Raw genomic sequence first — 12,961 nt, forward strand, 5'->3', positions numbered from 1 at the left:
CACAGGGACACTGCCCAAGCCCAGAGTTCAAGCCCCATGATGGGAAAAAAAAAAGCAAACAACAACAACAAAACACCCAAACTAGTAAATTTTGCATTCTCCTACAACTCTTTATTTCTGAAATAAACCAAATCAAAACACATATCCACAAATGAAATTTAACTTTCAACCAGAATAAAACTGCTGATCTAGGTAAAATGTAGTAATCTCTGAAAACTTCATTTAAAATGGACTTTTACAGGGTGTTCCCTTGAAATCAAAGCATTGCTTTTGATTTCTGGAGGGCTAAATTTGAGTATAGTTCTTCCAGTTATTACTTTGTGATTGTACGAGACACAGTATCTACACAAAGTTTATTCATATCTTCCTCTTTCCCAATCGCTCCCCAGCCTTGCTCAGGTACCCTCCTGCCCCAAACAGCTTCTGTGCATTCAGAGATGACTTCAGCCCCAGAGCCCTGAGTACACCCTCAGCCTTTTCCAATGACTTGACTAGGGATGAGCGCTAGCCAATGTGAGTGAGGAGCATAGCCAATGTTAAAGTTTTTACTTGCTGTCCCATATCCTAATGTTTGCATCTACAAAGTGGGGGGTGATATTGCCTTGTATATCCAAGATAATCATTGTAAAAGAGCTTTTCTAAGTTGCAAATGGAATATATTCAGAAGATGGTATTATGTTGAAAGAAAAATTAAGTTGAATAGCTTGGACATTTATAAACTTCAAAATTATTGGAATATTTGCAAGTTATGGAAACTATTTACATTATTTTCTTTTTGCTTTTCTTTCTTCTTTTTCTTTTTTTTTTTTTTTGGTCGGTCCTGGGCTTGAACTTAGGATCTGGGTGTTATCCATTAGCATTTGTGCTCAATGCTAACACTCCTCTTCTGGCTTCTTGGGTGTTAATTGGCTTTGAATTGGGATGCTCAGATCTCAGTCTCCCAAATAGTTAGGATTACAGGCGTGAGCAGTAGTGTCTGGCTTGGAAACTGTTTTCTTTTAATAACTGTTTCAAATATATGCATTCAAATGAGTAGCAGGCACTCTGAACTCAGGTTATGAATTTACTGTCAGTCATTGTTGACTCGGAACTTGCTGTGTCCAAGCACTTCAGCAGGTGCTTGGGGAAAGTGATGACACGCGGGTCCCAGCCCTCACGAAGGTGAGGCTGCCAGTGCTGCTGCTGCTGCTGTTCCCAGAACACTTGGAGCACTTCTGAACTCCTCTCAGAGGCGAGTTCTGAGCAATACATCAACTCCAGTCTTAGTTTACCACTAGGCTCATTTTCAAATCAATGCCACTAGTTTGATATGTATCTTATTTGCTAGTCCTTATCAGATTACTTTTCTTGGTTTTATAAAATTCATCTATACTCACAGAAGTATTTGGCACTATTCAGATGCTCAAGGGAATATACCAGGCTCAGAAATGAGAAGAATGATGCTAAATCCTTCTCTAGTGGTTCAGAGTATTTGGAGCCATTCTCTGGAAGAAGCCATCAATATAGTGATCAATGTGCAGTGAAGGTGTTTAAAAACTTACATTATTTTCAGTCTCAGCATAATAGTCTAATATTACCCTACAATGAACAGCCTTCAGATGTGGCAACGACTGCAGTTACCCCATAACAGTCGCTGTCATTTAAAACGTTCTTTTCAAGGGAAGGAGAAAATTAGCAGAGCTTGAAAAATCAGATCAAGAATTACTGGTCCTGACATTTTAATACTAATTCATAGTTTTGAGTTTTCAGGCCGATTAAACTTTCTTATTTAAAAGTAAATTTAGGGGAAAGAGTATTTTATGAGTAATTGATATTAAAAAGTTCAAATCATATGTACACAGTCATTTTTCACAGGAAAGCAATTTTTACTTTCCACATCTCTTTATTTGAAAGAACTGAATCCCACATTTGTCAGATGAAATTACTGACTAAATTGCCTAAAATGATTTTCACATCCTTTTGTTGAAATCAAATTGTGTAAGGTTGTAGAATTAATTTAGATGTGACAACAATGTCTTCTTTCTTCCAGGAGAGCTTGCTGATTGAAATGGAAGTATTAAACCTGAAAGTATTCAAGCTAATAAGATAACAAAAGCCCAGAGGACAGAAATTAAGCAAGTCAGTTCTTGAAAGAAACTCTTGAAATCTCAAATTGAAAAAGTAAGGCAAAGAATAAAATGAGAAATAGGAAAAATCACCACATGAAAGGTACTTACAGAAGGGAGGTTTTAAACAAATATATGCAATATTTTCAACTATGTGATATCTATCATGCTTTGTTTTTTTTTTGTTTTTTGTTTTTTGTTTTTTTTTGGTCTGGTCGTGGGGCCTGAATTCTGGACCTGGGCACTGTCCCTCAGCTCTTCAGCTCGAGGCTAGCGCTCTACCACTTGAGCCACAGTGCCACTTCTGGCTTTTTTCTTTTTGCTTATGTGGTGCTGAGGAATCGAACCTAGGGCCTCAGGCATGCAAGGCAAGCGCTCTACCACTGAGCCACCTTCCCAGCCCTTTGTTTTGTTTTTATTTGTGCCAGTCTTGTGGCTTGAACTCAGAGCCTGAACATTGTCCCTGGACTTTTTTTGCTCAAAGCTAGTGCTATACTACTGGAGCTACACTTCACTTTTGGCTCTTTGATGGATAATGGGATTTAAGAGTCTCACAGACTTTCTTGCTCAGGCTGGCTTTGAACCATGACCCTCAAATCTCAGCCTCCTGAGTAGCTAGGATTGCAAACATGAGCCACTGCCATCCACCTACAACCATGTTTTTGAATTTGAATTTTTTATTTTTTTATCTGCAGCATGTTTTGAGGTTGCAAAATATTCCTTTTTCTTGTGTCTTTCTTCTCTTGCTACTTAAACTGTAAAAAAGAAATGAGGGGCTGGGAAGGTGGCTCAGTGGTAGAGCGCTCGCCTTGCATGCATGAGGCCCTGGGTTCGATTCCTCAGCACCACATAAGCAAAAAGAAAAAAGCCGGAAGTGGCGCTGTGGCTCAAGTGGTAGAGTGCAAGCCTTGAGCTGAAGAGCTGAGGGACAGCTCCCAGGCCCAGAGTTCAAGCCCCGTGACTGACAAAAAAAAAAAAAAACTTGCCTTTATCTGTGCCTCACATATGCAGATTGGAACGAATATGAATATGAATATGCTGTACAAGGTGTGGGGGTACAGGGAGGAGGAAGGGCTTGTGGTCATGAAAGGCTAATGACTGAGACTATAGTCACTTTTGCCCTGCAAAGTATGGGCTGGGGTTGGCAGGCATTTAAGTATTCAGAAGAACTTGTCTTGGTTTAGACTTTACCAAAAGCCAAACCTGAAATAGGCCTTGGGTGCACCTATGCATTGGGGAGATGATCTGAAGCCCAAGGCTCCATCTTGTGTATGTGTGTGTGTCCCAGGCTCTGTCCCTGAGCTTTTTTGCTCAAGAGTAGTGCTCTACCACTTGAGCCATAGCTCTACCTCCAGCTTTTTTAGTTAATTGGAGATGAGTTTTTCTACCCTGACCCCTATTCAGAATTCTAGACTCATATATTTAATGACTAATTGAAAATCTTCATTTGAAGCTGTATACCAGTGGCTCACTCCTGAAATCCTAGCTACTCAGGAGGCTGAGATCTGAGGATTGCAGTTTGATGCCAGCTCCAGCAGGAAAGTACAGGAGACTCTTATCTCGAATTAACCACCAGAAAACCAGAAGTGGTGTTGTGGCTCAAAGTGGTAAAGTGCTCTAGCCTTGAGCGCAAAAGCTCAGTGACAGTGCCCAGGCCCTGAGTTCAAGCCCTATGAAGGACGAAAAAGAAAAAAGAAAAATCTTCATTTAGAATTCTCCAATAAGCATGCCAAATTTACCATGTCCATACTAGTTTCTATTACCTCCCCTCCTGCCTCCCACTCTGGTTTAAGAACAATGACATGGAGGGGATGAAAAGATAGGTTTCAGAAGTGGTTTAAACTCTTCCCTTCCTGTAGACCTGCTCTTTGTGATGATTTTGACCTCCCTCCCATCAAGAAGTAGGATTTAGCTAGTCATCATTTGAGTCCTGTCTGGTGCCTATAACTTGTTTTAGCTGGAAGAATGCAGAAGTGGCAATGTGGGACTCCTGACTCTGGCCTCATGAAGCTTTGTAGCTTCCATGTTTGCCTCTTCCTGGAGACAGAAGTGCGAAGAATCCCAGTGGAGATTAGTAGAAGAGGAAGAGGAGATGGGGAGCAGATTTACCATCTGGAACCACCAACTTGCTGACAGCATCTACTGTTTGTCACTAGCAATCACCTTGAATCACTCAGCCCCCAATCAAGCAGCCAGACTTTTGCAGCTACTGAGTGACCTCAGACAAAACCACCACCAACAACAACAAAAACCACACAACTGAGTCCAGCCAAATTGCTCACCTGCTAAATCATGATCACCAATATAATAGCTGCTTAAAGCCACTAAATTTTAAGGTGGTTTGCTATGGAGCAAAAGCTACCTTCCATGGCAGCTTATCCTGGAAAGAACAAGGGAGAGAATAGTGAAATAAGAGCTAAGCAAAGATAGTTTAGGGGTAAGCTGAAGCTAAATCCTGCTGAATATCTTCCAAGGAATCTTGTAAAAGTAATTTCAGAACTGTCCCACAAGCAAAGAGCCAGCCAGGTTGCTTATCTAATGATTCCTTATCCCCTCCTTCACTGAGAGGGCTCCCTGTGGGACTTTTGTCCCTAGCACTTCTGAGCTGCTCTGCAGCCAACATGAATGAGTCTCTAGGCAATGGACAACTCAGCAGGCAGGGAGTAGAGGGTGTTGTGAGGTATTCCACCAGAGAGGACCACATGGACATGGAGTATTGCCAAAATAACGTCTTTATTAGCTGGCTGGCGACTACACTGGGTCAGTGGGCCCCCAAGTGCAGTGCTGAGCTGTTTCTCAGGACTCCTATGCAGAAAATTTAAATCCTTGTTTGCTCAGGGGTGTAAAGTTTCTTAGGGTTCTTTTCTGCAGGTGCAAACCAAGTGGGAAGTTACAGAATCTAAACAATGCTTTAAGCAAGCATGATCCCTTTCTATGACCTGTTTCTATAACCCATTTCTAGGGTACACTGAGCACATTTTTCTTGTAAATGCAAAGCCTCAAAGAACTGGTCCCAGAAATGGGGGTGGAGTCCTATCTTCAAAATGGGGTCACATTTGTCATAGGGTGCCCTATCACAAGTGAGATTGAAGCAAACTCCTGGTATAGCCTAGAAGACATCAGTGAGTATGGGAACTGTCTACTCTGACAGTTGACTGCAACTCAACTGAGTAGGCCAAAGGACACAGGGTGGGAAATCAGTAAGTTCTGTTTTTATCTTCCCAAACCCACTTCTCAAGTCATCCTCAACTGGAGAAGTGGAAACTCCATCTTCCAGTTGCCCACACCAGAAAGTTTGTCCTTGGACACCTCAACGTCCCTCATACCCCACATTCAGATACTTATGTACTGCCAAAGGAAAGTGGGACAAATAAGACAGATAGGTTGAGAGCCTGATCATCCCAGTGAACTACCCCAAAACTGCCAGAACCCCCCCCCTTTGGTTGTTGTCACCCATTCTTGTGGTTACCTGCATCTTGCCAATAGAGGAAGGGAGTCGGGATGACTGGTTCTAACCAGTTCCCTAAACATGCACAATCTTGCCTAACCATGACTCCTAAGTATACCCTTTCAGGTGTTTTTCTCTACTTAAAAGTTCATGAATATGGGGCTGGGAAGGTGGCTCAGTGGTAGAGTGCTTGTCTTGCATGCATACGGCCCTGGGTTCGATTCCTCAGCACCACATAAGCAAAAAAGAAAAAAGCCGGAAGTGGTGCTGTGGCTCAAGTGGTAGAGTGCTAGCCTTGAGCTGAAGAGCTAAGGGACAGTGCCCAGGCCCAGAGTTCAGGCCCCATTACTGGACCCCCCCCCAAAAAAGTTCATGAATCTTATTTGCAATTCATGCATCTAAGTAAAAAACCCAAGAGCAAGTGTTCGACACATGCCCAGTATGGTTTAAATGATATAACCCAGATAGGCCAGTCAAACTTTAATTAGCTTAATCACTTCTAAATGGTGATGTACTAAAGAATAAAAGAGAAACTAACCTTAAACCACTTGGGCTGCTTGGCTTGATCCCACTCACCTCTACCTTAGCATTGTACTTTCACTCTGAATAAACTTTACTGCTATGCTACACTTTGTCTCTCGCATCAATTCCTTGCGAGAACTAAACAGGACTCTAGTCCACCAGTCCTATCACCTTTAAAATACATCCAGAATATACATATTTCTTACTATCTCTTCTGGTCTCCACCCCAGTACCTGAATGAGTCTTCACTGGTCTCCAGGTTTTACCCTTCCAGAGTTCCCTCCCTCAGAATTAAATACAGAATCCTTACTGTGGCCCAAAGGCTTCATGGAATCTGACCCTTGCTGTTTTTCTGACTTCACATTCTAGACTCTCCATCTCTCACTGCTCTGTCCTTACTGGTTTCCTTGTAGTTTTGTTTTTTTAAACCTAGGTTGACTCTTACATTCCTAACTTGACCCTTCCTCTATGTGAGATGCCTTTTCCCAGTTACCTGACTTGTTTTTGAGCATATATAAGTGTTCGCAGAGTAACAAACATATTATAAATATTATATAAAGAAATAAACATACCAGACACAGGTGGCTCACACCTGTAACCCTAGCTACTCAGGAAAGAGGCTGAGATCTGAGGATTGTGGTTAAAGCCAGCCTGGGCAGGAAAGTCTATGGGACTCTTATTGCCAATTAACCACCAGAAAACCAGAAGTAGTACTGTGGCTCAAAGTGGTAGAGCACTAACCTTGAGTAAGAAACCTCGGGGACAGTGCCCAGGCCCTGAGTTTAAGCCACATGACTGACTAAAAAATAAAGAGATAAACATTATCTTGGACAATGTAAAATTATATATATATTTAACAAATATATAATTTTATACATATATTTATATAATTGTAAATTTTTATATATTTATTTAATAAATAAATATAATTATATATGTTTATATATAATTATATAATTGTAAATTATATATTAATAAATATATACAATCATATATAATTGTAGAATTATATATTTATTTATTAGATAAATATTAAATAAATAAATAAAATTATATATACTTACATATAATTATATAATTGTAAAATTATATCTATTTATTTAACAAATACATAATTTTACATTGTCCAAGGTAATGTTTATCTATTTATTTATTTTTGTCAGTTGTGGAACCTGAACTCTGGGGCTGGGCGCTGTCCCTCAGCTCTTCAGCTCAAGGCAAGTGCTCTACCACTTGAGCTGCAGCGCCACATCTGGTTTTCTGGTGGTTTATTGGAGATAGGGTCTCACAGACTTTCCTGCCTGGGCTGGCTTTGAACTGTGATCCTCAGATCTCAGCCTCTTGAGTAGCTAGGATAACAGGCATGAGTTTTCAGCACCTGGCAAAATAATGTATTTCTAATAGTTATAATGTAAAGTAATAAAAATACAAGTTGTGTAAAATAAGCATACAATAGTACATGCTCAAATTTATTTTTTTCTCATGGAGCCCATTCATAATGTCTAGCTTCTGCTTAAGAAGCAGCAAAAGGGACAATGACTTGCACTGCGGAGGCAATGGAAACAGAAAGAGACATTATACAGGAGGGATTTAAATAGGACTAGTTGATCACTTAGATATACAGGAAGAAAAGAAAGAAGTTCGAACCAAGGATGATAACTTCCAGGCAATATGGAAACAGGCAGTGCTACTTAATGAGGAAGCAAAAACAAAACAAAACAAAAAACCTGGGCATGCTTCTTGCACTTGAGATATATTTGTCTTTAAAAGATGAAGCTTTTGAGCCAGGTGCCAGTTACTCCCACTTGTAATCCTAACTACTCAGAAGACTGAAATCTGGAGGATTACAGCTGAAAGCCAGCCAAGCCAGAAAACATTGCTAGATTCCATCTCCGATTAACCAGCAAAAAGCCAGACATAACTGGAGTGGCTCAAGTGGTGGAGCACCAGCTATGAGCAAAAAAGCCAAGTAAGAGCTAGGCCCTGAGTTCAAACGCCAGTATTAGCATAGGAAGTGGGTGGGGAGAAGTGGAGAGAAAGATGGAGAGAGGGAGTAATGAGGGAGGGAGGGAAGAAAGAGAGAGGTAAAGCTCTGAGATTAAGATACACAGCTGAAGGCTGGGAAATGTGGCTTAGTGGTAGAGTGTAGCCTAGCATGTGGTTCCTCAGAACCACATGAACAGAAAAAGCTGGAAGGGGCACTATGGCTCAAGTGATAGAACATTAGCCTTGAGCCCAGAGAAGCAAGCTCAGGGACAGTGCCCAGGCCCTGAGTTCAAGCCCCAGGACTGGCAAAAAACAAAAAGACCACAGTTGAGTGTTCAACTATAGATGCTCTTGGAGGACAAAGAGTAAAAGTCTACTGGCAAAGAAGACCAGGAAAATATCCAAAAAAAGGAAGATTTCTCTGAGCATACAAGTCTTCCTGAAATGACTACAATGGCAGTAAAGCAATAAAGGTAGAGCCACAGGACACAGAAAACAAGGAGAAAAAAATGAAGTGGATGAGTCTGGAGTTTCATGTTTGGGAAGATATAAACAGGAAAAAATAGTACTACCAATTGAGGTCGAAACTGGTAACAGTTGTAGTCAGAATGTGAGTTTTTCAATGAGTGGCTTTGGTGTATCTAGCTAGGAGGAAAGGGTACCTGGGAGTGAGAAAGTCAAAGGCACAAAGTCTAAGAGCTCTAAGGAAGGACAGATTTCCACACAGAGAATGATATAGATAGAAACGGGTAGTAATGAAATCTAAAGTGCTGAAGTGCCATTCGTAGGATATAGATATACATTATATATAGAGATTTTATGTTTTAGTATACACTATTACATTTTAATATATGTACTGCATATTATATATGGGGTTGTTTGAGATAGGGTATGGATATGGTATCCAAGATGGCCTCAAACTCAAGACCTTCCTGACTCAACTATGTGTATTTCCAGCAGGAAACACAGTATATGTCACAACCCCCACATATTGTGTGTGTGTGTGTATACATACATATATGTATATATTTTGTATGTGTGGTGGGTCAAACTAAAGGCTTTGCATATACTAGTCTTTGCAACTGTGCTACATCCTCAGGCCTCATATATCACAGTTCTGAAAGAATACATACGAACTGTTTTTAAAAATTAGTTATTTCTGGGCTGGGAATGTGGTTTAGTGGTAGAGTGTTTGCCTAGCATGCATGAAGCCCTGGGTTTGCTTCCCCAGTACCACAAAAACAGAAAAAGCCAGAAGTGGCACTGTGGTTCATGTTGTATAGTGCTAGCCTTGAGCAAAAAGGAGCTAAGGGACAGTGCCCAGGCCCTGATTTCAAGCCCGACGACTGAAAAAAAAAAAAAAAAATTAAGAAATTCTATGTTATCAAGTTTTTACCGTGAACATAGAAGATACTTTCAATGAGAACTATGTTTTACATTTTTTAGTTATATACTACATCTAAGATATTTCTTAAATGTCTAAATGTTGAATACAAACTTATTGTACAACTTTAGTGAAATCTAGTCTGACCAAACCAAACAAAAATAATGTTTTACTTGAACTTCACGTATTAGGGTTGGCTGGCAATAGTAGCATTGGAGAGCCAGGGATAGTGATGTACACCTGTAATCCCAGCTATTGAGGAGACTAGACAGGAAGATTGCTTGAGTAAATAATGCAAAGACAACTTGTCAGGTTTTGTGCTGGCCAAAATTAGGATAATTTAAGCATAATTTTTGAAAATTTAGTCATGGTCATATATTGAATAAGTGAATTCATGAGTTATACTAATTCACTATTTTTACAGAAATGGTCAACTAATATAGAATGAATAATACAACAAGAAAATGTCCATCTTGTAACCCCCAATGTAAGAAATTCAGGTAAGTATAAAGAAATACTAAAAGTATTGGAGGAAAAAACTTCTTAGGTGACAGGATATCCATAAAGTGTCAGAGTATAACCCTCCCCTACACCTGGTTACATCACCATAAAGAGAAACAGGTGCTTTAGGTGGATACCACCTTATGTGACCAAATTACAATGACCCTAATGATATAAACTGGCATTCTGTTTCATGTAACACCATTACAAAGCATGAGTTATTATTCATGTCCAAGCTGGCCACATCTTTCTCTTCTGAAGGGCTTTCTTGGAAATCTCTTTCCAAGAGAGTTTTTATTTTTATTTATTTTGTGCTGCTGGTACTGGGGCTTGAACTCAAGGCCTAGTACTTTTCGTTTTTTCTCAAGGCTGGTGCTCTACTACTTGAGCCATTCAATTTCCCAAGATAGTCTTAATATGGTAACAGCCTGGTGCCACTTACAGAAAAATATAGAAAAAAAAAAAGGGAAAATAGTTACTGATCAATCATTGGTCACACATTCTTCCCTTTCTTCCTTCCTCCCTTCCTTCCTTTCTTTCTTTCCTTCCTTTCTTTCTTTCTCTCTTTCTTTTTTTGTCAGTCATGGGGTCTGGGCACCGTCCCTCAGCTCTTCAGCTCAAGGCTAGCACTCTACCACTTGAGCCACAGCGCCACTTCCAGCTTTTTCTACTTATGTGTGGCTGAGAAATAGAACCCTGGGCCTCATACATGCAAGGCAAGCACTCTACCACTGAGACACTTTCCCAGCTCCATCCTGTTTTTCTTATTTAAAGAAAATTAGCCAGGAGCTGGTGGCTCATGCCTGTAATCCTAGCTACTCAGGAGGCTGAGCTCTGAGGAACCTGTCCAAAGCCAACCCAGGCAGGAATGTCTGTGAGACTCTTACCTTCAATAAACCACTCAGGAAAAAAAAAAAAAAAAACACTCAGAAAACCTGAAGTGGCATTGTGGCTCAAGTGGTATAGCTCTCACCTTGAGCTTAAGAGCTGAGGTACAGTGCCCAGGCCCAGAGTTCAAGCCCCACAACCAACAAAAATAAACAAATAAAAATAATAATACTGTTTTGTAGAATGGGAACTTCTTTGTACAACTACTTAAAGATAATAATAAAAAATGTTGAAAAGAAAATTATAGCCTCCTGAGTAGCTAGGGTTACAGGCATGAACCACCAGCACCCAGCTCCAGCGGTTATTTTCTAATTATAAGAACAAAGAAGTGAGCCAGCTGCTGGTGGCTTACTCCTGTAATTCTAGCTACACAGGAGGCTTAGATCTGAGCATTGTGGTTCAAAGCCATTTTGGGCAGGAAAGTCTGTGAGACTCTTATCTCTAATTAGCTACCAGAAAACCAGAAGTGAAACTGTGACTGAAAGTAGTAGAACACTACTAGCCTTGAGCAACAAAAGTTCAGAGAGGGGCTGGGAATGTGGCTCAGTGGTAGAGTGCTTGCCTAGTATGCATGAAGCCCTGGGTTCAATTCCTCAGTACCACATACACAGAAAAAGCTGGAAGTGGTATTGTGGCTCAAGTGGGAGAGTGCTAACTTTGAGCAAAAAAAAAAGCAGCCCAGGACAGTGCCCACGCCCTGAGTTCAAGCCCCAGGACTGGCAAAAAAAGAAAAGAAAAGCTCAGGGACAGCACCACCACCAACAACAAAAGAACAAAGAATCAATGGGGAGGCAGCTTAGTGAAGTACATGCTTAACATGTGTGATGCTGGTCACTGGTCACACCCATAATCCTAGCTACTCAGGACTGAGAGCTGAGTGAGGATCACAGTTTGAAGCCAGCCCAGGCAGGAAGTCCATTAGATTGATCTCCAGTTAACCACTAGGGAATAGGCAGTTTTACAGGTGCCGGTGGCTCACACCTGTAATCCTAGCAACTAAGGAGGCTAAGATCTGAGGATCATGGTTCAAAGCCAGCCTGAGCTTTGAGGGACAGCACCGAGGCTGAGTTCAAGCCCTATGACCAAAAAAAGGAAAGAAAAAAAAAAGAAAATAGGAAGTGGAACTGTGGCACAAAAAGCGGTAGAGTGAGCAGGTTACCTGTGGCTCACACCTGTAATCCTAGATACTCAGGAGGCTGAGATCGAAGGATCACAGTTCAAAGCCAACCCAGGCAAGAAAGTCCATGAGACTCTAAATCTCCTTTTAACTACCAGAAAACAGGAAGCAGAGCTGTGGCTCAAAGTAGAATGCTAGAAAGCTCAGGGACATCACTCAAGCCCCGAGTTCAAGCTCCACAACCTACCAAAATAAAAAACAAAAAAATGGTAGAGTGCTAATCTTAAGCACAAAAGCTCAGGGATAGTGCCAGACTCCATATTCAAGTTTCATGGCTGACAGATAAAAAGAAAAAAAAAGTGAAGCCCTGGCTTTGATCATCAACATGCCAAGAAAAAAAAATTTTCCCTCTCAGGAATAGTCTGTCCTCTAACAGTATCATTTGACTATTTTCTTTTTTTTTGTTCGGTTGTGGGGCTTGAACTCTGGGCTTGGGCGCTGTCCCTGAGCTCTTCAGCTCAAGGCTAGCGCTCTACTGCTTGAGCTACAGCGCCACTTCTGGTTTTCTGGTTGGTGGTTTATTGAAGAGTCTCTCTGACTTTCCTGTCCGGGCTGGCTTTGAACCGTGATCCTCAGATCTCAGCCTCCTGAGTAGCTAGGATTACAGGCGTGAGCCACCAGCGCCCGGCTTCATTTGACTATTTTCTAAACAGTTTTCTATACATAACTTCAGTCCTCCCTCCAGCCATCTAAGGTAGGTACCATACCATTTTTTTTCTTTTTGTTGGTCATAGGGCTTGAACTCTGAGCCTGGGCGCTGCTCCTCAACTCTTCAGCTTAAAGCGAGTGCTCTATCACACTTGAGCAATAGCACCACATCTCCATTTTTTTTTGGGGGGGGGGTCCGGTCGTGTGGCCTGAACTCTGGGCCTGGGCACTGTCCCTCAGCTCTTCAGCTCAAGGCTAGAGCTCTACCACTTGAGCCACAGTGCCACTTCTGGCTTTTTTCT

This window comes from Dipodomys ordii, unplaced genomic scaffold (genome assembly GCF_000151885.1).
Source record: "Dipodomys ordii isolate 6190 unplaced genomic scaffold, Dord_2.0 Scaffold63, whole genome shotgun sequence".
NCBI lineage: Eukaryota > Metazoa > Chordata > Mammalia > Rodentia > Heteromyidae > Dipodomys > Dipodomys ordii.